The 27,605-nt window shown below is 39.8% G+C and overlaps 1 pseudogene; it reads left to right on the top strand.

Moving 5' to 3' along the window:
• Nucleotides 1-4,663: 4,663 nt before the first annotated feature.
• Nucleotides 4,664-17,060, top strand: LOC117524912 (annotated as a pseudogene).
• Nucleotides 17,061-27,605: the final 10,545 nt, after the last annotated feature.

The following is a 27,605-nucleotide window of genomic DNA, read 5'->3' as shown; positions in this document are numbered from 1 at the left end:
TTTTGGACATTTTTCATGTCCACGGCTTACGCTGAAAAATTGTTCTGAAAAACTAACAATTTTTGCCCAATTTCCAGTTTTCACTGAACTTTTTTCAGTCAAAGCCCATGTTACTCATGTCAGTAGACCAAATGAACACCATTCATGCCAAAAAATTTAACAAATCTTTTTTTGGCCAATTTACATGTCCGTGGCTTACGCCGCAAACGTCCAGAAAAACTTTCAATTTTTGCCAAATTTCCAGTTTTCACTGAACATTTTTCAGTCAAAGCCCATATTACACATGTCAGTAGAAAAAAATGAACACCATTCTGACAAAAAAAAAAAAAAAAAGAATAGAAAAAAATTTTTTTGGCCGTTTTTCATGTCTGGGGCTTACGTCGCAAACATTCAGAAAAACTCGCAATTTTGACAAATTCCAGTTTTCACGGAACTGTTTTCAGTCAAAGCCCATATTACTCATGTCAGTAGACCAAATGAACACCATTCTGACAATTAATTGAACAAATTTTTTTGGCCGTTTTTCATGTCCAGAGCTTATTTAGCAAATGTTCAGAAACATTCGCAATTTTTGTCAAATTTCCAGTTTTCATGTAACTTTTTTCAGTCAAAACCCATATTACTCATGTCAGTAGACCAAATGAACACCATTCTGGCAAAAAAATTGAAAAAAAATTTTTCGCCGTTTTTCATGTCTGGGGCTTACGTCGCAAACATTCAGAAAAACTAACAATTTTTGCCAAATTTCCAGTTTTCACTGAATTTTTCCAGTCAAAGCCCATATTACTCATGTCAGTCGACCAAATGAACACCATTCCAGCCAAAAAATTTACAAAAAATTTTTTTGGCCAATTTTCATGTCCAGGGCTTACGCTGCAAAAGCCCAGAAAAACTCACAATTTTTGACAAATTTCCAGTTTTCACTGAACTTTTTTTCAGTCAAATCCAACATTACTCATGCCCTTTGAACAAATGAAGACCATTCTGACAAAAAATGGAATAAAATTTTTTTGGCCGATTTTCATGTCCAGGCCTGACTTCGCAAACGTTCAGAAAAACCTGCAATTTTTACCCAACTTCCTGTTTTCACTGGCTTTTTTTTTTTTAAGTCAAATCCGACATTACTCATGCCCTTAGACCAAACAAAGACCATTCTGACAAAAAATGGAACAAAAATTTTTTGGGCCGTTTTCATGTCCAGGCTTACGTCACAAACATTCAGAAAAACTCGCAATTTTGCCCACTTTACATTTTCAGGGGATTTTTTTTTGTCAAATCCGACCAAATGAACACCATTCTGACAATTAATTGAACAAAATTTTTTTGGCAGTTTTTCATGTCCAGGGCTTACGTCACAAACATTCAGAAAAACACGCAATTTTTGCCAAATTTCCAGTTTTCACTGAACGTTTTTCAGTCAAAGCCCATATTACTCATGTCAGTAGACCAAATGAACACCATTCCATCCAAAAAATTGGAACAAAAAAATTTTTGGGCCGTTTTTCATGTCTGGGGCTTACGTTGCAAACATTCTGAAAAACTAACAATTTTTGCCAAGTTGCCAGTTTCCACTGAATTTTTTGGCCGTTTTTCATGTCCGGGGCCTCCGTCACAAATGTTCAGAAAAACTAACAATTTTTGCCAAATTTCCAGTTTTCATTGAACTTTTTTCAGTCAAGGCCCATGTTACTCATGTGAGTAAACCAAATGAACACCATTCTGACAATTAATTGAACAAAATTGTTTTGGCCGTTTTTCATGTCCAGGGCTTACGTCACAAACATTCAGAAAAACACGCAATTTTTGCCAAATTTCCAGTTTTCACTGAACGTTTTTCAGTCAAAGCCTATATTACTCATGTCAGTAGACCAAATGAACACCATTCCATCCAAAAAATTGGAACAAAAAAATTTTGGGGCCGTTTTTCATGTCTGGGGCTTACGTTGCAAACATTCTGAAAACTAACAATTTTTGCCAATTTGCCAGTTTTCACTGAATTTTTTGGCCGTTTTTCATGTCCGGGGCCTCCGTCACAAATGTTCAGAAAAAAATGGCAATTTTTGCCAAATTCCCAGTTTTCACTCAGCTTTTTTCAGTCAAAGCCCAGATTACACGTCAGTAGGAAAAAATGAACACCATTCTGACGATTAATTGAACAAAATTTTTTGGTCGTTTTTCATGTCCAGGGCTTACGTCACAAACGTTCAGAAAAACTCGCAATTTTTGCCCAACTTTACATTTTCAGGGGATTTTTTTTTGTCAAATCCGACCAAATGAACACCATTCTGACAGTTAATTGAACAAAATTTTTTGGTCGTTTTTCATGTCCAGGGCTTACGTCACAAACGTTCAGAAAAACTCGCAATTTTTGACCAACTTTACATTTTCTGGGAATTTTTTGTTGTTGTCAAATCCGACATTATTCATGCCCTTGGACCAAACGAAGACCATTCTGACAAAAATGGAACAAAATTTTTATGGCCGTTTTTCATGTCCGGGGCTTATGTCACAAACGTTCAGAAAAACTAACAATTTTTGCCAAATTTCCAGTTTTCATTGAACTTTTTTCAGTCAAGGCCCATGTTACTCATGTCAGTAAACCAAATGAACACCATTCTGACAATTAATTGAACAAAATTTTTTTGGCCGTTTTTCATGTCCAGGGCTTACGTCACAAACATTCAGAAAAACACGCAATTTTTGCCAAATTTCCAGTTTTCACTGAACATTTTTCAGTCAAAGCCCATATTACTCATGTCAGTAGACCAAATGAACACCATTCCATCCAAAAAATTGGAACAAAAAATTTTTTGGGCCGTTTTTTTATGTCTGGGGCTTACGTTGCAAACATTCTGAAAAACTAACAATTTTTGCCAATTTGCCAGTTTTCACTGAATTTTTTGGCCGTTTTTCATGTCCGGGGCCTCCGTCACAAATGTTCAGAAAAAAATGGCAATTTTTGCCAAATTTCCAGTTTTCACTCAACGTTTTTCAGTCAAAGCCCAGATTACACGTCAGTAGGAAAAAATGAACACCATTCTGACAATTAATTGAACAAAATTTTTTGGTCATTTTTCATGTCCAGGGCTTATGTCACAAACGTTCAGAAAAACTCGCAATTTTTGCCCAACTTTACATTTTCTGGGGATTTTTTTGTTGTTGTCAAATCCGACATTATTCATGCCCTTGGACCAAACGAAGACCATTCTGACAAAAATGGAACAAAATTTTTATGGCCGTTTTTCATGTCCGGGGCTTACATCACAAACATTCAGAAAAACTAACAATTTTTGCCAAATTTCCAGTTTTCATTGAACTTTTTTCAGTCAAGGCCCATGTTACTCATGTCAGTAGACCAAATGAACACCATTCCAGCCAAAAAATTTAACAAAATCTTTTTTTGGCCAATTTTCATGTCCGGGGCTTACGTCGCAAACATTCAGAAAAACTAACAATTTTTGCCAAATTTCCAGTTTTCATTGAACTTTTTTCAGTCAAGGCCCATATTACTCATGTCAGTCGACCAAATGAACACCATTCCAGCCAAAAAATTTACAAAAATTTTTTTTGGCCAATTTTCATGTCCAGGGCTTACGCTGCAAAAGCCCAGAAAAACTCACAATTTTTGACAAATTTCCAGTTTTCACTGAACTTTTTTTCAGTCAAATCCAACATTACCCATGCCCTTTGAACAAATGAAGACCATTCTGACAAAAAATGGAATAAAATTTTTTTGGCCGATTTTCATGTCCAGGCCTTACTTCGCAAACGTTCAGAAAAACTTGCAATTTTTACCCAACTTCCTGTTTTCACTGGCTTTTTTTTTTTTAAGTCAAATCCGACATTACTCATGCCCTTAGACCAAACAAAGAGCATTCTGACAAAAAATGGAACAAAAATTTTTTGGGGCCATTTTTCATGTCTGGGGCTTACGTCGCAAATGTTCAGAAAAACGGGCAATTTTTGCCCACTTCCTGTTTTCACAGGATTTTTTCAGTCAAATCCAACATTAGAGTCGACTTTGCTGAATCTGCGTGCGCAGCAGTCAGTGCGTGCGGGAGAGAAAAAAGCTTGAGTATTGATCTTTTTACACGAGGATTGTTCAATATCAATACCAGCGTTGGTATCGATATTATCGATATTAGGATCGATCTGCCCACCTCTAGTAAATAGAAATCGATGGTACATGTACTTATTGATCCTAGTTCTTTATTTGTTGAATATACCTGTAAGCCTCTGAATAATTTTCACAAAGAGAATTTTAAGGATTGTGGATTTGTGATGGAAACAACTGAAACAGAATGCAATGGTTTGTTTTCTTGATAAGCAGCAAGAGTTGGAAAAACATAGGGCCAGAAAAAAAAGGAGGCCCACGATCTGAAACTACTGCTAAAATAGGTATCATACAGACTTTTTTTTTTACACTTTTATTTCGTGACAAAACATGTTCCACAATATTTATAACACATCTGCATCAGTGTACAAATAATAATAATAATAATAATAATAATAATAATAGTAAGTGTTCTTGGATGTCCGAGTTTAAGAAGAGCACCGGAAGGCAGCATGATTTATTTATTTATTTAATTGACATGTGGGCGTGCGCCCCCTGTCGGCTCCACCTACAAACTGTTTTTGTTTTTTTTTTCCCTTCTCTCCCCGGCCGGTGGATGAGAGGAAGAGGAGGAGGCCAGATGAAGAGAAAGATGCTGTCATTCGTTTTTCTGAATGTTTCTGGCTGAACCGTTTTCGTGTTTTGATGTCGTCCCAGTGCGCGCAGCGGGCCGTGCACGCGTTCGTGCTGGAGAGGGGAGGGAGGGTTCAACAGATGGAGCTGATCGATCATTTCCGATCAATTTGGGGGAACGCTGAAGGGTTGGACCAGGAGACTTTGACACGCGTCGTGGATGCCGTGGGCTTCGTGAAGCTGGAAAACGGCGTGAAATTCGTGTGTTTAGAGACGAAGCCGTGCGCGGACTCGGTGATGCGAAGCGGACACGGTGACGTTGAGTGTAACGGGAACGTGGAAGAGACGCTGGACAACCGAGCCCACGCAGGTGAGCAGCCGCAGTAAGTCCACGGTTGTACTCAGGCCGTGTTATTTATTTTTTTTTAGAAAGCAAGCAGATGTTTCCACGCGCGACATACAGTTTTGTTTGTTTCGTGTTTATTTCATGTTGTGGCCCGATGCTGATCATTTTGCTCGGCAGAATGGCCGAAACACCCCAATTTGTGCCTTTATTTAAAATTAAACGGTGCGATTTTTTTTAAGTCATACTTTAAATATTTTTCGAATTTCATGTAAACCATCTTTAAAGGTGCACAATTGTGTGTCCAAGCCTGTAGAAACTCATGTTGTAACTAAAACCTTGGTCTGAAACGGCCAGTTTTAGAGTTGTGTGACATATGTTGCAGAAGTCCATATTTGGAGTTGTGCTTGCCCTGTGAGACACACCCACTTAGCCCTGTAGGACACGCCCACATAGTCTGAGAGAATGATGTGGACTGTTGTGGATGTATTTTTGATTCTGAACTTAATTGTTGTTTTTTTTTTGTGTGTGTGGATAATATGGACCCCTAAACCCTCAAGAGACCGAGTGGGGTCATTTATGACCCTGGGCATTAATTTTTGTGCACCATGACCTCCTCGCTGTGAGGCAGCAGTGCTAACCATTAAGTCATAACGTTTACCCATGTGGTTTAAAATTAAAAAAAAAAAAAAAAAAAAAAAAATCCAGGAAAGGTGAAGTTTTAGTCATATTCTGAATCCTCTTTACTACAGAACAAAATTATAGCAGATTACGTAATCCTACTAAAATCCTTCAGCCCTATTTCAACCCTGTGGTTAAAAATAAAAGTATCTTCTTCTTCCACAGAACCACCCGAACTGCCAGCTTTGACGCTGGACAACAGTCAACACTCAAATGGCAACGAGCAGCCTGCATCCCCGTCCCGGAGTGAGCCCAGTACAGTGGCTCCTTCATCTGGAGGAGGAGGTGGGGAGGTGAAGCTGAGGGAGAGGAGGCGGCGAGAGTCAGCTCCCGTGATTGGAACAACTGATCTGGAACAGGCCCATCTCGGGGGATCCCAAAGCCAGCAGTTGAGGGGGGGCCGCAGGGTGTCCAAGGGGTCCCACAGGGCCATGCTGACCAGCTGCCTGTCAGAAGACAGCACATGGGAGGGGCTGGACCCCACAGGAGACATCAGCACCCCCAAAGGCAGCCGCAGGAACTTCATAGAGCTGATGATGAGCAGTTCTCCTCAGGTAGGACACAGAGTCCCCCGCCCGCTTTCTAACTGACACAAGAAACAGTGCTGATGCAGGGGGTGGGGGTGGTAAACTTATGTTTCTGTAGCTTTTGTGGTGTGAACAAGTTTGATCTTGACAAATTATGTGAGGTTGTGTCGAGTTGAAATTTAGTGAAGCAACATCATCATGAACATTTTGGCACAAGTCATAATTGCTCAACTTAAAAATGCGAACTAATGTTTTGTACATACATTTGTTTGATGTGAATGAAACAATACATTACTATTTTTATTACGTCTGCCAAGGACATAATAAAAATAGTAATTTAATGAATTTTGACACAGATAGATATTAGGCCATGGAAGACTCCATTAAATTTTGGAGGGGATTCGGATTCTGGATCAAGTTCTCTGGATCAAGATTACACTTTATATAGGCTCTGAAGGATTACATCAAAACTACTTCACGGAGTCTCACCAAATTTGTACCACAGATAGATATTAGGGCATAGAAGACTCCACTGAATTTTGGAGGTGATCTGGATTCTGGATCAAGATTTCACTTTATACAGGCTTTGAAGGATCACGCCAAAAACTACTTCATGGATTCTCACCAAATGTGCACCACAGATACATATTAAGATATTAGCTCAAACCGAAGTCAAGTTCCTTGTATTCTGTGGATACTTGGTGAATAAAAGCTATTCTGATTCTAGTATTAGGGAAGACTCCAGATCCGGATCAGCAGACACCAGAACTCTTTGATTGCTCTCAGTTGAACTTATTATTATTAAAGTACCCTAGCTAGTAGAGTAACTGCATACCTCTACTGATGTATTTTTATTTTTTCCTCTCTTGTTTGGCAACCACTGATCCCCCACATAATGATGTTCTTAAAAAGACATGACTCGTCAGTTACAGTTTGGGAGATACGAGCCTAGTTTTGGTCTGTTTTCTTTTATGAAAGTATTTCTCTGGCTCCACCATGGTGCAACAGAGAAAAGTTATGTTTTGGTGGCTTCCCTCACTCGTCTCCTTATTGCAGTGGCACTCTGCTTTTGAGAACTGCCTCTCCCTGTCAGGTTTACCGTAAAGTGCATACTGTTTATTAATTTATGTAAATGAAGTCCAAGACATATTTAGTGACTTGAAAATGCTCATATTAGTCCATGGGCCAAGCATATTTTCGGTGCCACTTAAGGGGAAAAACGATACTTAGAATCCAGCCTCAGTGTATCATGGCCTACACAAAAATGTATGATAACCATCCCAGGGTGGTAGCTGTAGCCAGGTAGGGATCAATGAAGAATTACACAGAGGTCAAACTTTAAAAATGCTCCAATCATGTTGAAAACTATATCACATTACTTGTCTGATCATAACGATTCCAAAAAGGTATAGTTTGGACTATATATGATGGAATGTTCTGGAGTTATGGGGTCAAAACAGCAAAAATAGTGACAAAGATCAATTTCAGGTTGTACAGGGGTCAAATATTAAAGTTGCTCCAATTTCAGTAAAATAATTATGCAAATTATTGTTTGGGTTAATAGGGTTCTAAAAAGGAATAGTTTTCGCCATCTGTCATGCTTAGTTATCATGTTACAGGGTAACATATGTCACATGTCATAGAATTCAATGGATGTTGACCTTGTTTGACCTTTACTTTGGAGACAAAGCATTCAATGCAGTCAAATCTATTCCATTTATTGGTCCTTTTATTTCAACCAATAATTTGCATCATTTGTGCTAAGTGTTGTTTTTTTTTTTCCCCTTAATTCATGACTGGCTCATGGACTATATATCCATCCCCTGACTTGTCTCAAGAAAACTGTCTGTAAAAGTAAATATTTGTATTAAAAATTCATCCTTATATTTGGTTCCCCCATTACTGATGGACTCTGTACTAAAGTGGCTGTAATTCATAAATGGCTCATGTCATTCTTGTTAAACTCATTGAACTAAAGATGGAAGTTTACAATATAAGATGTTCTTTTTTTATTTCAGCTCTCTTGTGGTGGTGTACAGAGGCAAAATTATCAATTCGGCATGATCCAAATACTTACGGACCTGACTTTATATACCATAGTCTGTGTACATAAACATCAAAAGTAGCAATTAACTGGTATGATGCATTTTTTTAAATGAAACAAGGATCTCTTTATATCCTCATCCTTCCATTTCTAGGTTCGGCGATCTCTAGCCAGCCGAGGTTGCCGTTTGCGGGACCCGGTGAGGAGTGACGGCAATTCTGTATTGTTCCTCTCCTCCTCAGCCACCGATGAGGATTGCGCTTCAGTGACCTTGGACCCATTAGAGCACGAGTGGATGCTGTGCACCTCAGATGGATTGTGGGAAAGCCTACAGCCCCTGCTAGCTGTCGAGCCCAGCCTCGTGGCCAAGAGAGACTTTGTGACCGGCTTCACCTGCCTCCACTGGGCGGCAAAACAGGGCAAAGCAGAGCTGCTGTCACGGCTGCTGACCTTCGCGAAGGAGAACGCCGTGCCTGTTGATGTGAACGCTAGATCAGGAGCTGGATACACACCGCTACACCTGGCAGCCATACACGGACACACACAGGTCAGTCATTGTTATACCTGCTGAGTGAAGCAGCAGACTATTATGCATCTTTGATTAAATCATAATAATAATATAACCTTTATTGTCATTGTACATACAAAATTGATAGATTAAAGGAAGAAGTATCTTGTTTATGTGTCAACATTCTTAACACAAAACAAAGGAAAAAATATCAAAATGACCAGAAATGGTCTTTTTAATTTTGATATTCCTAGGTTTTGTAAAAGCCTGGGAAAGTACTCTGTATAATGCAATGAATTAATTAACAGACATATAAATGAGTCCCTCCTCTCCATCAATCAATCAATCAACTTTTTTCTTGTATAGCGCCAAATCACAACAAACAGTTGCCCCAAGGCGCTCCACATTGCAAGGCAAGGCCATACAATAATTATGAAACACAGTCTACGTCTAAAGCAACACAACCAAGGGATGGTCCAGGGTCACCCGATCCAGCCCCAACCACAAGCCCGAGCGAAAAGGAAAGTTTTAAGCCCAATCCCAAAGTAGAGAGGGTATCTGTCTCCCCGATCTGAATTGGGAGCTGGTTCCACAGGAGAGGAGCCCGAAAGCTGAAGGCTCTGCCCCCCATTCCACTCCCACAAACCCTAGGAACCACAAGCAAGCCCGCAGTCCGAGAGCGAAGCGCTCCAATGGGGTAACATGGTACTACGAGGTCCCCAAGATAAGATGGGACCCGACCATTCAAAACCCCACAAGTAAGAAGAAGAACCCCAAACTCCATTCTAGCACCAACAGGAAGCCAATGAAGGGAGGCCAACACGGGCGAGACATGCTCTCTCCCGCCAGTCCCCGCCAGTACTCCAGCCGCAGCATTCCGAACCAACTGAAGGCCCTTCAGGGAACCTCTAGGACAACCTGATAACAATGAACCACAATAGTCCAGCCTAGAGGAAACAAACACATGAACTAGTCCCTCAGCACCACTCCGAGACAAGACCCCTCCATGATAGTGCTGTAACTCAAAACCAGTGCCATAGTATCCAGACTATAAGTAGTGCTTCTTTTTTTTTTTAATTTTAGATTTTTTGTCTGGTTGTGCGACTTGAGTTTTGAAGCAACTTTTACAGTAGTGTTCAGAATAATAGTAGTGCTATGTGACTCAAAAGATTAATCCAGGTTTTGAGTATATTTCTTATTGTTACATGGGAAACAAGGTACCAGTAGATACAGTAGATTCTCACAAATCCAACAAGACCAAGCATTCATGATATGCACACTGTTAAGGCTATGAAATTGGGCTATTAGTAAAAAAAAAAAAAGTAGAAAAGGGGGTGTTCACAATAATAGTAGCATCTGCTGTTGACGCTACAAACTCAAAACTATTATGTTCAAACTGCTTTTTTAGCAATCCTGTGAATCACTAAACTACATTCAACAAAAATATAAACGCAACACTTTTGGTTTTGCTCCCATTTTGTATGAGATGAACTCAAAGATCTAAAACTTTTTCCACATACACAATATCACCATTTCCCTCAAATATTGTTCACACACCAGTCTAAATCTGTGATAGTGAGCACTTCTCCTTTGCTGAGATAATCCATCCCACCTCACAGGTGTGCCATATCAAGATGCTGATTAGACACCATGATTAGTGCACAGGTGTGCCTTAGACTGCCCACAATAAAAGGCCACTCTGAAAGGTGCAGTTTTATCACACAGCACAATGCCACAGATGTCGCAAGATTTGAGGGAGTGTGCAATTGGCATGCTGACAGCAGGAATGTCAACCAGAGCTGTTGCTCGTGTATTGAATGTTCATTTCTCTACCATAAAGCCGTCTCCAAAGGCGTTTCAGAGAATTTGGCAGTACATCCAACCAGCCTCACAACCGCAGACCACGTGTAACCACACCAGCCCAGGACCTCCACCATCCAGCATGTTCACCTCCAAGATCGTCTGAGACCAGCCACTCGGACAGCTGCTGAAACAATCAGTTTGCATAACCAAAGAATTTCTGCACAAACTGTCAGAAACCGTCTCAGGGAAGCTCATCTGCATGCTCGTCGTCCTCATCGGGGTCTTGACCTGACTCCAGTTCGTCATCGTAACCGACTTGAGTGAGCAAATGCTCACATTCGCTGGCGTTTGGCACGTTGGAGATGTGTTCTCTTCACGGATGAATCCCGGTTCACACTGTTCAGGGCAGATGGCAGACAGCGTGTGTGGCGTCGTGTGGGTGAGCGGTTTTCTGATGTCAGTGTTGTGGATCAAGTGGCCCATGGTGGCGGTGGGGTTATGGTATGGGCAGGCGTCTGTTATGGACGAAGAACACAGGTGCATTTTATTGATGGCATTTTGAATGCACAGAGATACCGTGACGAGATCCTGAGGCCCATTGTTGTGCCATACATCCAAGAACATCACCTCATGTTGCAGCAGGATAATGCACGGCCCCATGTTGCAAGGATCTGTACACAATTCTTGGAAGCTGAAAATGTCCCAGTTCTTGCATGGCCGGCATACTCACCGGACATGTCACCCATTGAGCATGTTTGGGATGCTCTGGACCGGCGTATACGACAGCGTGTACCAGTTCCTGCCAATATCCAGCAACTTCGCACAGCCATTGAAGAGGAGTGGACCAACATTCCACAGGCCACAATTGACAACCTGATCAACTCTGTGTGTAAGGTAGATGTGTTGCACTGCATGAGGCAAATGGTGGTCACACCAGATACTGACTGGTATCCCCCCCCAATAAAACAAAACTGCACCTTTCAGAGTGGCCTTTTATTGTGGACAGTCTAAGGCACACCTGTGCACTAATCATGGTGTCTAATCAGCATCTTGATATGGCACACCTGTGAGGTGGGATGGATTATCTCAGCAAAGGAGAAATGCTCACTATCACAGATTTAGACTGGTTTGTGAACAATATTTGAGGGAAATGGTGATATTGCGTATGTGGAAAAAGTTTTAGATCTTTGAGTTCATCTCATACAAAATTGGAGCAAAACCAAAAGTGTTGCGTTTATATTTTTGTTGAGTGTATTTAAGTAATTACTTGTCTTTGTCATCAGGCTGAACACGTCTCAAACAGCGTTGGCTACCAAGGCAACATGACCTCTTCAAGTATTTTGACATATCCAAACTGATCCATGATACCTGGTATGTGATATATAGGCCCAACACCATAGTAGGAGAAACATGCCCATATCATGATGCTTGCACCACCATGCTTTACTGTCTTCACTGTGAACTGCGGCTTGAATTCAGAGTTTGGGGTCGTCTCACAAACTGTCTGCGGCCCTTGGATCCAAAAAGAACAATTTTACTCTCATCAGTCCACAAAATATTCCTCCATTTCTCTTTAGGCCAGTTGATGTGTTCTTTGGCAAATTGTAACCTCTTCTGCACGTCTTTTATTTAACAGAGGGACTTTGCGGGGGATTCTTGCAAATAAATTAGCTTCACACAGGCGTCTTCTAACTGTCACAGCACTTACAGGTAACTCCAGACTGTCTTTGATCATCCTGGAGCTGATCAGTGGGTGAGCCTTTGCCATTCTGGTTATTCTTCTATCCATTTTGATGGTTGTTTTCCGTTTTCTTCCATGCGTCGCTGGCTTTTTTTGTCCGTTTTAAAGCATTGGAGATCATTGTAGATGAACAGCCTATAATTTTTTTGCACCTGTGTATAAGTTTTCCCCTCTCCAATCAACTTTTTAATCAAACTATGCTGTTCTTCTGAACAATGTCTTGAACGTCCCATTTTCCTCAGGCTTTCAAAGAGAAAAGCATGTTCAACAGGTGCTGGCTTCATCCTTAAATAGGGGACACCTGATTCACACCTGTTTGTTCCACAAAATTGACGAACTCACTGACTGAATGCCACACTACTATTATTGTGAACACCCCCTTTTCTACTTTTTTTTTTTACTCATAGTCCAATTTCATAGCCTTAAGAGTGTGCATATCATGAATTCTTGGTCTTGTTGGATTTGTGAGAATCTACTGAATCTACTGGTACCTTGTTTCCCATGTAACAATAAGAAATATACTCAAAACCTGCATTAATCTTTTTAGTCACATAGCACTACTGTTATTCTGAACATTACTGTACATGCGTGGCAAGTAGTTCCTGTATACTGATCTGAATCAGGTATTGTCTGATCCGCACTTGCGTGTAGAAGGTGGCAGTAATACCACTGGATGCCAACTGTTGTAAAACAAGATGAAGATGACCTGAATGAGGATGCACTGGATCTTAGAGAAAGAGCAACATGAATAAAACATGCTCTCAAACTGATGGACCACACTCTTTAGTAAAGAGAGGGAATAAACTTCATACTACTAAACACTAGACCTGTTTGCACCTTGCAGGACAGTCGGAGGATGGCTGGGCTAAAACAAAGGCTCACTATAATATTTTAAAAATGTATAATCAATTAAAAAGTTTATTTCCATAATGCTGAAGTAAATGTGCAGACATTTAGCTCTTTCTTGGCATTTTCTTCTGTTCAGTGGTGACCAGAAGCAGTTTACTTGAGTTATTTGTGCATTGTACAATAACGTTAATTGGTCCATTAGCTTCTACTTGCTAATGCTGTGTTTACATCATGAGGAACGTAGCAATTACATCAATTTTGCTTCTTGTTGCATGAAACAATAGCACCATGTTTCAAAAATAAATGCAACTTATAGGAGTTTGGATTTTTTCTTTCATATGCGAAGCCTAGGTCTGGTGGCAACTAAAGCTACCACTGCTTATTTTATGCAGTATGTGTTGCTATTTTCCATGTGGCAGGATGTATATGGCTTATTGAAAGGGAGTATGGCTGTGCAGGGAAAGGAAGTGTAACCTCTGCCTGAAATACAGTTTGTTATCTAGAGCTGGTCCAAATTACCTGTCATGTGATCTGCTCATTGATCCAGATCCACATTAATATTAAAATGGTTCTTTTTCAATCCATGTTCCACCCATTCACCAAATTTCCTGAAAATGTTCAATAGCTGCAAACAGCCAAATCAACAGAAATGAGTGGAAACCATAGTGGCATTTCCATGTGACTCGTGTAGACTTTTTGGTTACTTTTCAAGTTGTTTTTGTGTGTGTGTGTGTGTGTGGTGTATATATACCTCCCACACATATACATTTGTAGACACTATTTCTTGCATGCATGTGCCAGTTAACACAAGATGTGAATAATGAGATCTTTTAATTAGTATTTTAATTACTTCTAATTACAGTGTGACTTGCATTACACCAAAAGTCCTTTTGTTTCCTGATAAACAACTTGTTTTATATCTAGAAAAGTGACAATGCAAGGGAAACACTGTAAAAAAAAAAAAAAAAAAAAAAAAAAAAATCCCGTTCAGCCTGGAAATGCCCATAGAGATGAGAAAAAAAAAAAGACAGGTTTCTTCCTGTTAAAAGGGAGTTTTTTTCCTTCCACTGTTGCCAAGTGCTTGCTCATAGGGGTCGTTTTGACCGTTGGGGTTTTTCATAATTATTGTATGGCCTTGCCTTACAATATGGAGCGCCTTGGGGCAACTGTTTGTTGTGATTTGGCGCTATATAAGAAAAAAGTTGATTGATTGATTGATTGATTGGATGTCGTCAGTCACTAAAGCAGCCAGTAATGAATATGTCAGCCTGTGATCTTTGGAGAGGGATTGAATGATGTTCTACAAGGTAAACTTGTTCTTTACACCTCAATGCAGTAGAAATGTTTGGAATGTTTGATTTGTCATTGCTGTTTAGTATGTGGCATATTTTGTGTGTGTGTTTAATAGAACACAATTTTCTGTTTTAAAAAAAAATGCTGGAGATCAACGGCAGTAACCACGCAGTTAACATGGTGTCAGTTGAGGAGTTCTGGAGATAATTCTGTTATTATGAGTGTGGGGGGTGAATGCTTAAATGTCACTGGGAGACAGGCCGTCAAAAATATGATTCAGTCCTGCACTGTATTATACATTCATAATTGCATGGACACAAAAGGAAGTAATTATAAAAAATATATTTATATGACACTTTAAACCATTGCGAAGTGACTGATTGTGATTCCTCACTTGTAAGTCACTTTGGAACAACGCATCAGCAAATAATGTAACATGTTGATGGAACAGTAACTTTATCTGATAGGTTTTGACTTGAGTTGTGGAGTTGGTGGTGTGTCAGTACAGCAGTGGGTTACAAAATCATGACAGTCCCTCTCCCAAGACTGCAGACGAAAATATTGCAGAAAGGACCTCAATGTCCACGTTTATTTATTTTTTTTTTATTATTATCCCCCACCCACCTTTTTGATGAAAAGATAAGGCCCTTGGCATGTCAGGCAATTCTATGGTAATGGAATTACAATCTCAGCAAGTTTTTAATGGTAAGCTAAAATATGGCCTGTTCTGTTGGCACTGTAATTCTGTTACCGTAGAGTTATCCTGATGTCATTATGTGAGTTTATTTCAGCAGTACTGCTGTCTGCTAATAATGCATTAGAAAATAAGTTTGTTTGTTTTTTTATCTCAGGAGACAACTATATGTGTAATAAACTGCTCTCTATGCTGAGAAAGATGCTTGAAAATATTATTTTTAATAGGAATCAATACTAGTTCATTTTTGCTCAGTGCCCAAAACATTTAGGCTTCATACCCAAGAAGTCATCCACTGACTGCATCCTACCTCCATGAGCACTTCTGGGTGGCTGCCATCTAGAACCCAGGGGAATTCCATAGTGTGGTGGACACAGAAATGTGCAATGCCAAAGCATGTTCCCAAACTTGACTTGATCCCCACCTCTCCGTGTGTGTGTATCTACCCACAAGTACAGTGTGGCCAAAGTCTGTTCTGTATATATAGCTGTGATTGACAGGTAGTTCGTGTATTGCTGTCAGACGGGAGGCGGATTCTGAGGCCAGGAGCTACAGCGGGAAGCGGGCCATCCAGGACCTCTCCCCTCTGCAGGCCCAAACATCTGCAAGGGGAGGGTCTAGTCACTTCTCTGAGTGCGAGTCAGACATCGAAAACGTGGATAGCGGTGGTGGTGGCGGGTCGCAGCTGGCGGCTACCCAAGTCCTTCAGGCAACCTGAACCCCATGAGGCTCCTTAACCCAGCAGCTGAAGTAGCAGAGGATGCGGGCACTGGGAAGGCCACAAGGGGTAATACAAAGGAATCGTGCCTGAGCCGGATGAATGCCCGCGGCTGCTTCGAGGACGCCACAAGAGCTCAATCATTCACAGCACCTCCTTCAGGGATGCGGGGGAGGGGGGAAAAGACGAGGAACTCCCCAGCACCCCAGTCCGAACCCGACCACTGTCCAACCTCTTTGGTTAAATTTACTTGGCTTCAAACAGGATAATGTGGATGCTGACCACTGTGTCAGCGGTTTAGGTTTACAGAATACATTTACTCCACTTCATAACTGGAGGGGATCAATTTTTATTATTTAAATTAGTAATATACATCCTAATATATAGCATCATGCAAATTTTATGATGACAGGATTTTAAAAGAAAATATTTCTAAAAATCCAGTAGCTTCCTTTTTCAGGAAATAGGCCTTTTATTTGGGATAACTGACTGTAGGTTGTTTTCTCTCTTTCTCTTTATGACATCACAGGTTTAATGTGTGGTTTGGGGGTCATGGTGATTACAGTACTACAGAACCCTTGTACCAGTGCAAGACCAACACATATTTCTACACTTTGTTTTCACTTTACTTTGTGGTGGCATAGAGCTTCAAAACCAGCACTGACGTTAGCCTATGTTCCTTGTAAATGGTGTTTTCTAGTTCCATTGTAAAACTTGTTTCTAAATCTCACTTTATATCATATTTGCTCTGACTGGAAGGTAACTTACTGTACAGCTGTAACACTTACATTAGCATGTTTACGCACGCTCGTCACTTTTGAAGGTCACTGGGTGAAACCTGTAGGCTAAAACCCTGACAGCTGCTTTTAGGCCGATGTCGTAGTGTTTCCGATATATGAGGGCAGTTCTTCAGATTATTATACCAATGTGTATAAGTTGTGCGTATTTTGGCAAACTGTCATAGCTTTAGCCACATCTGACTTTACCTTCGCAAAGCACTGAGCCGTTACGCGACTGTTTATCACATAGTGTAACCCAATGGTGTTGCTGGAGCTACTGAACATAAAGTACCTCAAAATCATCAGTCATGTCATTGTGTGACTTCTTGGTGGCAGCATTCATCTGATTTGGGGTCTCTGTTTGAAATTATTGTTTAAATTAACCACTTTTAGTAAAAAGATGTTCACAATTATTTCTAATAAAGGTAGAAACTACATATGCAGAAAATGTTTACTGCCTCAATTCAACAAAACATGTCTTGCAAATTGAAGAAAAAAATAAATTGCAAACAGAGAATACGAATATAACTGATAGCACATGTAACTGTAATTTGGGAACATTTTTTTGCTGCAAAGAGTCACAGCCATACCAAAAAGCCTAATTGCATTGCAAAGCTCCACAACAATGGATGTATTTGCAACACAAAAAGAGGTCTCTTTCGGGAGGATTCTCAGTGACTTTTACTGTTCAGTGCATTTCAAATAGAATAATGAAGTGTGAAAGTATAGCTAGTTTAAGAATACAGTCATTAAAACGATATGAACAAAATTACTCAGCTATTCCACGATCAGCTGAACAGGCCATCTGGTGAAAATCATTGCGTTGTGGCTGTTTGCAACACATCTTGGTTTTGGGTTTGTTGTGTGAATTTTACATGTTATCAAATTGTTGCATGGGCTACTTGCTGTATTTTTGTTCTGTCTCTGCAAGTAGCCTGTTGAATCCCTGTTGAACTGCTGGAGGTAATATTTGTATTTGGTAGTTTTGTCTTAATGTCGTGGCTTCCACTGGCCAACGTAGGAAATGCCACAGGAACTGTGTGCACGATGTCCACAGGGATCAGTTCAGGTTACAATTTTTTTTTTCTTTTAATAGATTTGGATTTGTGTAGATCAATTCTACAGGACATTTACAGTAATAGATAATCTGCAACACTAAACCCGATTGGGCATTGGTTTACATAGACCTCGGATTCATTGTGTGTTTTTACTCATTAACATCCGTGCCAGCATCTCTGAATCACCGAGTCCACACCACCATGGAGAACTAAGGAAACATGCTGACTTTTGGAACTTTGTTCGCAAACATATAACTCCATTTTTAGGATTTTGGGGGGGGGTTGTGACACTTTGGTGTAGATTCATTAAGTTCCTGAGTATTTTGCATTTTAAATCTTGTCAAGTCGCTGGGTTTAAGTAAGTACCTGGTTAATATTGTTGAAGTGTAAACGTAACGTGACATCACTTTGTCAGACGCATGAACAGCACGAAAACTGAAGTTCTGTGTAATATTGACTTTTGAATATTACTGTTTACTTGTGAGATGTGAAGTTTCACGGTGTGAGCCACTCTGTCTGTCTTATCCTTCAATGTGAATAAAGCAATAACTGTTTCAGTAAAACGTTCTGCTCAAGGTCATTGTTAACAATGCACATGCCACAGGAACACAACATACAGTGATGTCTGTTAAGTATTTTATTCTGAGATGGATCAGCCTCTAGCGGTTTATGTTGAAAAGCTGAGTTAAATCAAGAAGAGGAACCCTGAGTGCAACACTTCAGGGTTTACATGTTTGACACAATTCATGCAAATAATTGCTTTGTTGTTCGGTCAGCCCTCCATGTTAAAACAATTTCTGGCTCCAACTCTTAGTTATGTTGAGTTGGACCTTTCAAGGCCATTGTGGGCCCTTTGTTCAAGAAAAAAACTGACATGTAACTTTATATGTGTTTAATGGTAACCTACAGTAGATGTATCTTTAACAATTTCCTCAAAATGGTCATTCTGAATTTGATCTGTGAAGGTCAAATGTGATATGCCATGGTCCATTGTTTATTAGCAAATATATTGATCATGGGCTGTGACCTTGACTTTTAACCAATTATGCAATGGTGCCTGTGGGGATCAAGTCAGTGAGGACTATGGAAATTTGACATTTGACCCCAATAACCTTGACCTTTACCCAAATGATTGACCTGTGCCAAATTTTGTTCAAATCGATCCACAAATCAAATCGCTTCACCTTTGCCAAAATGAATTCTTTAAGGGCAATTTCAGAGTCAGCCTTCATAAGAGTCAGCAAAAGGACCTGGGGGAGTAGACCAACCCTTTTGACAAATTTGACCTTGTTGGGCAATTGCAGAACCCACCCTTGTAGGCACACCAAATTTGGTGAAAATGAGAGGGGGGGAAAAAAAACACATTTTGATTTTTGACCACAATTACCTTCAAAAACCTTTTAGGGCAATTTTGTGGTTGACTTTCATCTGTAATCGGTCAAAAAATCTGGGAGAAGTGAGGGAACAAACATTAAAGTTGCTCAACTTACCTGATTTTTTTAAAAACTCAAATCACTTTGTCCTTTGTTGACCTTCACTCATTTCACCTAATTTGGGCCAAAGCGGATCATCACCCTTCAACTTTAACATGCAGATGGATGGATCGACACACAGAAAGAAAACAATACCCCAGCATGTGCTACCACACATGGGTGTAATGTGAACCAGAAATAATGTTTCTGTGTAGGCTCTCAGTTGTCCAGGTGGTTTCCATAGTAGAGAAGCTTGAATCTTCGACTCGCGTCAAGCAACCCAGTCCAGTCGAAGATTCAAGCTTCTCTACAACCAGAAATAATGTGTGGAATAAACAACAAAACCAGTATAGCCAAACAGAACGAACTCTTTCCTCTACTGTTCAGATACACTTCAAGTCCTTTTGTCCTTTTGCCTGCAGTGGTGCTGAATAATTGATAAGGTTGACCCCCCCCCTTTAGCTCAGCAGTCTGTCATTTACTGCATATCCACAGGTTGTTTGTGAAACATGGCACCTCATATATTCACTGGCTGGTCCCAGTATTGTTGTACCAAAATATCCTCACCATGAGGATTAGTGGGATTCTCCTTGCAATCCTACATATATGTCAAAATCAAGTCATTTGATTAGGATATAAAATAGAAATAATACAAATTCACAACTATTAAAGTAATACATTTTATCCGGTTTCTTCCTGGTAAAACTCAAACAGTTTGGTAAAATCACGTGGGCCAAAACTCCACTGCTGCAACGTGAAGAACTGATGTCCAGATACTGGAAGTATTTTGGTGCCTAACAAGCTATTTGGTTTGGGGTAAATAATTTTTCCACTGTACATACGTTCTGAACATGGTTTCCACTGCATATCTGCCAAAATAAGAGGTTGAAATAGTACCGTAGATTTATTCTAATTCATTATACATACATGCTAAGAGAGATGTACTGCATTACTCTCCAACGATATCTCACTGAAAAAAAGAGAATAGTTGAACCAACTTAAATGAATTGTTTCAATTGGTAACATCTAAATGAATTAAGTTGTTTGAACTTAAGTTTGTAATTTAGAGTTGATCTAACTTATTACCTTAAATTCAAACAACAAAATTGGTTTAGATGTTACCAATTGAAACAACTTTTTATTACCTCCGCCAAGGAGGTTATGTTTTCGGTCGCGTTTGTTTGTCTGTCTGTTTGTTTGTTAGCAGGATAACTCAAAAAGTTTTGAATGGATTTTGATGAAATTTTGTGGAGTGGTTGGAAATGACAAGAGGAACAAGTGAATAAATTTTAGTGGTGATCCGGATCACGATCTGGATCCCGATACTAACGCGTTAGCATGTCTATGGCATTTTCAATGTTAAAAGTTAGCATTAAGCAGTTGCAGCTGTCATCACGTTCGGGTGCATTTGTTTTCAAATTGTAATATTTCTTAAATTTATTTTTGTTTATATAATAATAATCTAATGATTATTATATACAATTTTAGAAAAGGAGGCAGGGGTGGTGGCCAAGTGGTTAATGCGCTTGGTTTCAGTTCAGAAGGTTCCGGGTTCAAATCCCACCCCGGCCACATTTCTCCATGTAATGTGGAGTTGCATCAGGAAGGGCATCCGGCGTAAAACTTGTGCCAATTCAAACATGCAGATCCACCTTGGATTTGCTGTGGCGACCCCAAGTGCAAACAAGGGAGCAGCCGAAGGGACTTACTAGAGAAAGAGACAAAAAGAAATAGATCACTGTGCCAAGGAGGGAATCTCTTTAGTGTCAGTGACCCTATGGCCTTGTTTAGAGAAGTGTTTCATAAATGTTAAAAAATTCATATATGTGCAGTTTAGTTGAATAATAAATTGAATTTTGTCTCTTATTTGTTTTTGTCTATAAGCACATGCAATATCAATATCAGTGCTCAGATGACAGTAGCTTCTGGGAAAGGTGCAAGTTGCAATAAACTGTGATGCCAAACGCTAAGGATACATGCTATCCAGTCACAGCAGATGAAACTTTTTTACTACCGAGCAAACATCATTGTTAGACTTTTTTAGGTTCAATGATTCCACGGCGTGTAGATGTTATGACGTCAGTGACCCCATGGCCTTGGCGGAGGTTTGCACTCTGAGTGCTTCTAGTGTTGGTTATTTTTTCAATGCTGATAGCCCTTAATAATCCTTATGTGGCAGTAGTTTGGTTCACTCATGCAGAACAAATTCAAAATTACATGCCAGCAGTCATGATGTACAATGTTTCAATATTAGCTTCTTATATTAGGGAAAAAGGACTGAAAAGGTCCAGAGATAAATATTTACTATATTTTATGCTGTCTAGGCAGCAGAACATAGCTGTCCAATACCCATTATGTAAAATACTCAGCTATCTTTTCAGGAAAAGTGTGCCAACAGCTTTGCGCATTGGGCTTCTGTTGTCAGACTAATCCATCTGTGCTAAATTGTTCACTGTCCTCTGTGACTGTTGTGATGGTAACACTTACGCAAGCCTGGTGTGAGATAAATGTGCCAAATAAGCAACAATCAATCAATCAATCAATCAATTTTTTTATATAGCGCCAAATCACAACAAACAGTTGCCCCAAGGCGCTTTATATTGTAAGGCAAGGCCATACAATAATTATGTAAAACCCCAACGGTCAAAACGACCCCCTGTGAGCAAGCACTTGGCTACAGTGGGAAGGAAAAACTCCCTTTTAACAGGAAGAAACCTCCAGCAGAACCAGGCTCAGGGAGGGGCAGTCTTCTGCTGGGACTGGTTGGGGCTGAGGGAGAGAACCAGGAAAAAGACATGCTGTGGAGGGGAGCAGAGATCAATCACTAATGATTAAATGCAGAGTGGTGCATACAGAGCAAAAAGAGAAAGAAACAGTGCATCATGGGAACCCCCCAGCAGTCTACGTCTATAGCAGCATAACTAAGGGATGGTTCAGGGTCACCTGATCCAGCCCTAACTATAAGCTTTAGCAAAAAGGAAAGTTTTAAGCCTAATCTTAAAAGTAGAGAGGGTGTCTGTCTCCCTGATCTGAATTGGGAGCTGGTTCCACAGGAGAGCAGCCTGAAAGCTGAAGGCTCTGCCTCCCATTCTACTCTTACAAACCCTAGGAACTACAAGTAAGCCTGCAGTCAGAGAGCGAAGCGCTCTATTGGGGTGATATGGTACTACGAGGTCCCTAAGATAAGATGGGACCTGATTATTCAAAACCTTATAAGTAAGAAGAAGAATTTTAAATTCTATTCTAGAATTAACAGGAAGCCAATGAAGAGAGGCCAATATGGGTGAGATATGCTCTCTCCTTCTAGTCCCCGTCAGTACTCTAGCTGCAGCATTTGAATTAACTGAAGGCTTTTTAGGGAACTTTTAGGACAACCTGATAATAATGAATTACAATAGTCCAGCCTAGAGGAAATAATGCATGAATTAGTTTTTCAGCATCACTCTGAGACAAGACCTTTCTGATTTTAGAGATATTGCGTAAATGCAAAAAAGCAGTCCTACATATTTGTTTAATATGCGCTTTGAATGACATATCCTGATCAAAAATGACTCCAAGATTTCTCACAGTATTACTAGAGGTCAGGGTAATGCCATCCAGAGTAAGGATCTGGTTAGACACCATGTTTCTAAGATTTGTGGGACCAAGTACAATAACTTCAGTTTTATCTGAGTTTAAAAGCAGGAAATTAGAGGTCATCCATGTCTTTATGTCTGTAAGACAATCCTGCAGTTTAGCTAATTGGTGTGTGTCCTCTGGCTTCATGGATAGATAAAGCTGGGTATCATCTGCATAACAATGAAAGTTTAAGCAATACCGTCTAATAATACTGCCTAAGGGAAGCATGTATAAAGTGAATAAAATTGGTCCTAGCACAGAACCTTGTGGAACTCCATAATTAACTTTAGTCTGTGAAGAAGATTCCCCATTTACATGAACAAATTGTAATCTATTAGACAAATATGATTCAAACCACCGCAGCGCAGTGCCTTTAATACCTATGGCATGCTCTAATCTCTGTAATAAAATTTTATGGTCAACAGTATCAAAAGCAGCACTGAGGTCTAACAGAACAAGCACAGAGATGAGTCCACTGTCCGAGGCCATAAGAAGATCATTTGTAACCTTCACTAATGCTGTTTCTGTACTATGATGAATTCTAAAACCTGACTGAAACTCTTCAAATAGACCATTCCTCTGCAGATGATCAGTTAGCTGTTTTACAACTACCCTTTCAAGAATTTTTGAGAGAAAAGGAAGGTTGGAGATTGGCCTATAATTAGCTAAGATAGCTGGGTCAAGTGATGGCTTTTTAAATAATGGTTTAATTACTGCCACCTTAAAAGCCTGTGGTACATAGCCAACTAACAAAGATAGATTGATCATATTTAAGATCGAAGCATTAAATAATGGTAGGGCTTCCTTGAGCAGCCTGGTAGGAATGGGGTCTAATAAACATGTTGATGGTTTGGATGAAGTAACTAATGAAAATAACTCAGACAGAACAATCGGAGAGAAAGAGTCTAACCAAATACCGGCATCACTGAAAGCAGCCAAAGATAACGATACGTCTTTGGGATGGTTATGAGTAATTGTTTCTCTAATAGTTAAACTTTTGTTAGCAAAGAAAGTCATGAAGTCATTACTAGTTAAAGTTAATGGAATACTGAGCTCAATAGAGCTCTGACTCTTTGTCAGCCTGGCTACAGTGCTGAAAAGAAACCTGGGGTTGTTCTTATTTTCTTCAATTAGTGATGAGTAGAAAGATGTCCTAGCTTTACGGAGGGCTTTTTTATAGAGCAACAGACTCTTTTTCCAGCTAAGTGAAGATCTTCTAAATTAGTGAGATGCCATTTCCTCTCCAACTTACGGGTTATCTGCTTTAAGCTACGAGTTTGTGAGTTATACCACGGAGTCAGGCACTTCTGATTTAAAGCTCTCTTTTTTAGAGGAGCTACAGCATCCAAAGTTGTCTTCAATGAGGATGTAAAACTACTGATGAGATACTCTATCTCACTTACAGAGTTTAGGTAGCTACTCTGCACTGTGTTGGTATATGGCATTAGAGAACATAAAGAAGGAATCATATCCTTAAACCTAGTTACAGCGCTTTCTGAAAGACTTCTAGTGTAATGAAACTTATTCCCCACTGCTGGGTAGTCCATCAGAGTAAATGTAAATGTTATTAAGAAATGATCAGACAGAAGGGAGTTTTCAGGGAATACTGTTAAGTCTTCTATTTCCATACCATAAGTCAGAACAAGATCTAAGATATGATTAAAGTGGTGGGTGGACTCATTTACTTTTTGAGCAAAGCCAGTAGAGTCTAATAATAGATTAAATGCAGTGTTGAGGCTGTCATTCTCAGCATCTGTGTGGATGTTAAAATCGCCCACTATAATTGTCTTATCTGAGCTAAGCACTAAGTCAGACAAAAGGTCTGAAAATTCACAGAGAAACTCACAGTAACGACCAGGTGGACGATAGATAATAACAAATAAAACTGGTTTTTGGGACTTCCAATTTGGATGGACAAGACTAAGAGTCAAGCTTTCAAATGAATTAAAGCTCTGTCTGGGTTTTTGATTAATTAATAAGCTGGAATGGAAGATTGCTGCTAATCCTCCGCCCCGGCCCGTGCTACGAGCATTCTGACAGTTAGTGTGACTCGGGGGTGTTGACTCATTTAAACTAACATATTCATCCTGCTGTAACCAGGTTTCTGTAAGGCAGAATAAATCAATATGTTGATCAATTATTATATCATTTACCAACAGGGACTTAGAAGAGAGAGACCTAATGTTTAATAGACCACATTTAACTGTTTTAGTCTGTGGTGCAGTTGAAGGTGCTATATTATTATAACAGTGAACAGTCAGCCGGATATTCTTTTGTCTCATGGCTCACGAGCCAACAGATCAGGCTGAGGTTGTCCCTTTGTGCTTCCAAATCTGTACATACTGTACATAACGGTTGCAGTTTGAGGAGAGTGCAAAAATAAAGTTACAAGAAATTGCTCAACAGAACTGACTTTGAAACAGTTGGTGTTTAATTTATTTTTTTTGTCAAGCTATATGTGAACTTATGTGGGAAATTTTTATTACATCAAGTTAATATGGACACCATCAAAATGCCAACATTGAAGTATTTTAGGTGAATAGGTCACTTCCTGAGTGAATAGACAAGAGGCGAGGAACTGTCTTTGTGCCAGTTCTTTTTGTGTTGTTTTATACAGACTTGTCAGGTTTTGCCAGATGAAGTGTGTCGCTGTATGCAGATAACACAAAGAGCTACAGAAGAATTCTTACAGAAAGCTACCAGAGGTTACATCAGGATGATGTTTACATCTTACGTATTACATCTTGTTGAAGTTTCACCCTGCAAAGTGCAAGTTCATGACAGCCACACCAAATTTAACAATGTGGACTGAACTTGGGTGTTTTATCAGACAAACATCTGACACTTGGTACTCATCCACAAAAATGTGAACAAGGTGTGCAAGACTCATAAGGCACTCTTTCCAGTACTGTGAGATTTTTCATTGCCTCTTCAACTCTGTGGTTCATCATTTCTGCAGGGTGTGTGGAGAAAAGATCTCCCAACTATAGAAACTATCCAGCATCAATGGACAAAAAGGGTTACTGGATTGAGAAGCCTTTGGTTATCCTGAATGGAAAAGTGACTGGACTTGCCAACCCTCTCCTACTTATGGCTAAAAGGAGACAAAATGGAAGTCTATAATATAATGAATGATGGGTATGAACCCAGCATTTCAATTCAGGTAACTGAGCATGAAGACAAGTGAAGAAACAGCATGATCAATTTATCCCAGATAAATTGATGAATGAATGAATTTATTTAATCAACAACAATCCCTCCTCAAATTTCTTCAAAGACCTCTTGAACACCAAGCCAATTGTTGATGAGGAAGAAGTGCTCAGTCATCTACCAAGACAAGACAATGTTGAAGCCCAACTCTTGAAAAAAAAATATCCTTGCCCTTAAAGACATGAAAAGCAACAAATCACCCAGTGAAGACAATATTCCTATTGAGGTCTTTAAAGAAGGAGGTCTGTTTTTAGATACAATAAGATAGTATTCCCACAACGGGGAAAATCACTTGTTGCAGCAGCAAGAGTCGTACAGTAGTAAATAAAAAATATTTACATTAAAGAAAGGTGACTAAACTATATTGCAAAGTTTGCTGGTGGGTGCATAAATACTGATGTGAATAGATGATGTGAAAATAGAATATAAGTGAGTACATAAGTATATATAGATATGGTAGAATTATAGCACAGGATAAATTGCACAGATGTGTATGTAATAAAGCACAAAAGGTAGCGGTATATGTAGTTACTACTACAAAATCAGCAGGTGGTTATAGTGCTTAAAACATTATAGGGTATTATATAGTCTGACTGCAGTTGAAATAAATGACCTGCGGAAGCGTTTTATTTTGCACCAAGGGTGCAGCAGTCGATTACTGAAGGAGCTACTTAAGGTTCCCACAGTCTCATGCAAAGGGTGAGAAGGGTTTTCCATAATTTATGTCAGCTTAGCTAACATCCTCCTCTCACCCACCACCTCTATGAGGTCCAGAGTACATTCCAGGATAGATCCAGCTCTTCTGACTAATGTGTTGAGTCTCTTCCTGTCCCTCTCAAAACTTCCACCGCCTCAGGAGACCACAGCGTAGAATATGGCTGATGCCACCACAGAGTCATAAAAGGTTTTCAGCAGTGTCCTGCAGATGGCAAAGGATCTCGGTCTCCTCAGCAGGTGAAATGACTTTTGCCCTTCTTGAACAGGGCATCTGTGTTGTGAGTCCAGTCCAGTTTGTTGTTAACATGAACACCCAGATATTTGTTCTTGTTCACAATCTCTATGTCCAACAGACATGATCTTCACTGTCAGCCAATTGGAAGAAAAGTGTTAAGAGCAACTCAGACTGTTGTACCTCTCCTTTACTGACTTGACAAAGGCATTCAACACGTGTCATGCCCACATCTGTTGAAGATTGTGAGTAAAACGGGCTGTCCATAGAAATTCATCAAGATCCTGAGGCTTCTCCATGATGACATGTCTGCTACACACCTGGACAAGAACAAAGTATCACTAGTATCACCAGTATTCAACATAATGTACAGAACAGATGGAAAGTTTTCAACCTGAGCTGACCGAGAGGCAAGAAGAAAATCACCAGCACTTCGCTCCTGGGCTTCCACTATGCTGAATGCAGCAGTGTGTCAATTCTTCACAGAAGAAGGTCTTCAGAGAATCCTTGAAACCTTCAACGAAGCTTACGCCAAGCTTGGTCTTCACATCAACCTGAAGAAGAGACAGATCCTGTATCAGCCTCCACCCAACTTGATCAGTCTAAAGCTTCATGCTGTGAGGAGGACCTG

The sequence above is a fragment of the Thalassophryne amazonica genome, chromosome 14 (genome assembly GCF_902500255.1).
Source record: "Thalassophryne amazonica chromosome 14, fThaAma1.1, whole genome shotgun sequence".
NCBI classification, from domain to species: Eukaryota; Metazoa; Chordata; class Actinopteri; order Batrachoidiformes; family Batrachoididae; genus Thalassophryne; species Thalassophryne amazonica.
This window is presented reverse-complemented; position numbering and strand designations above follow the sequence as displayed.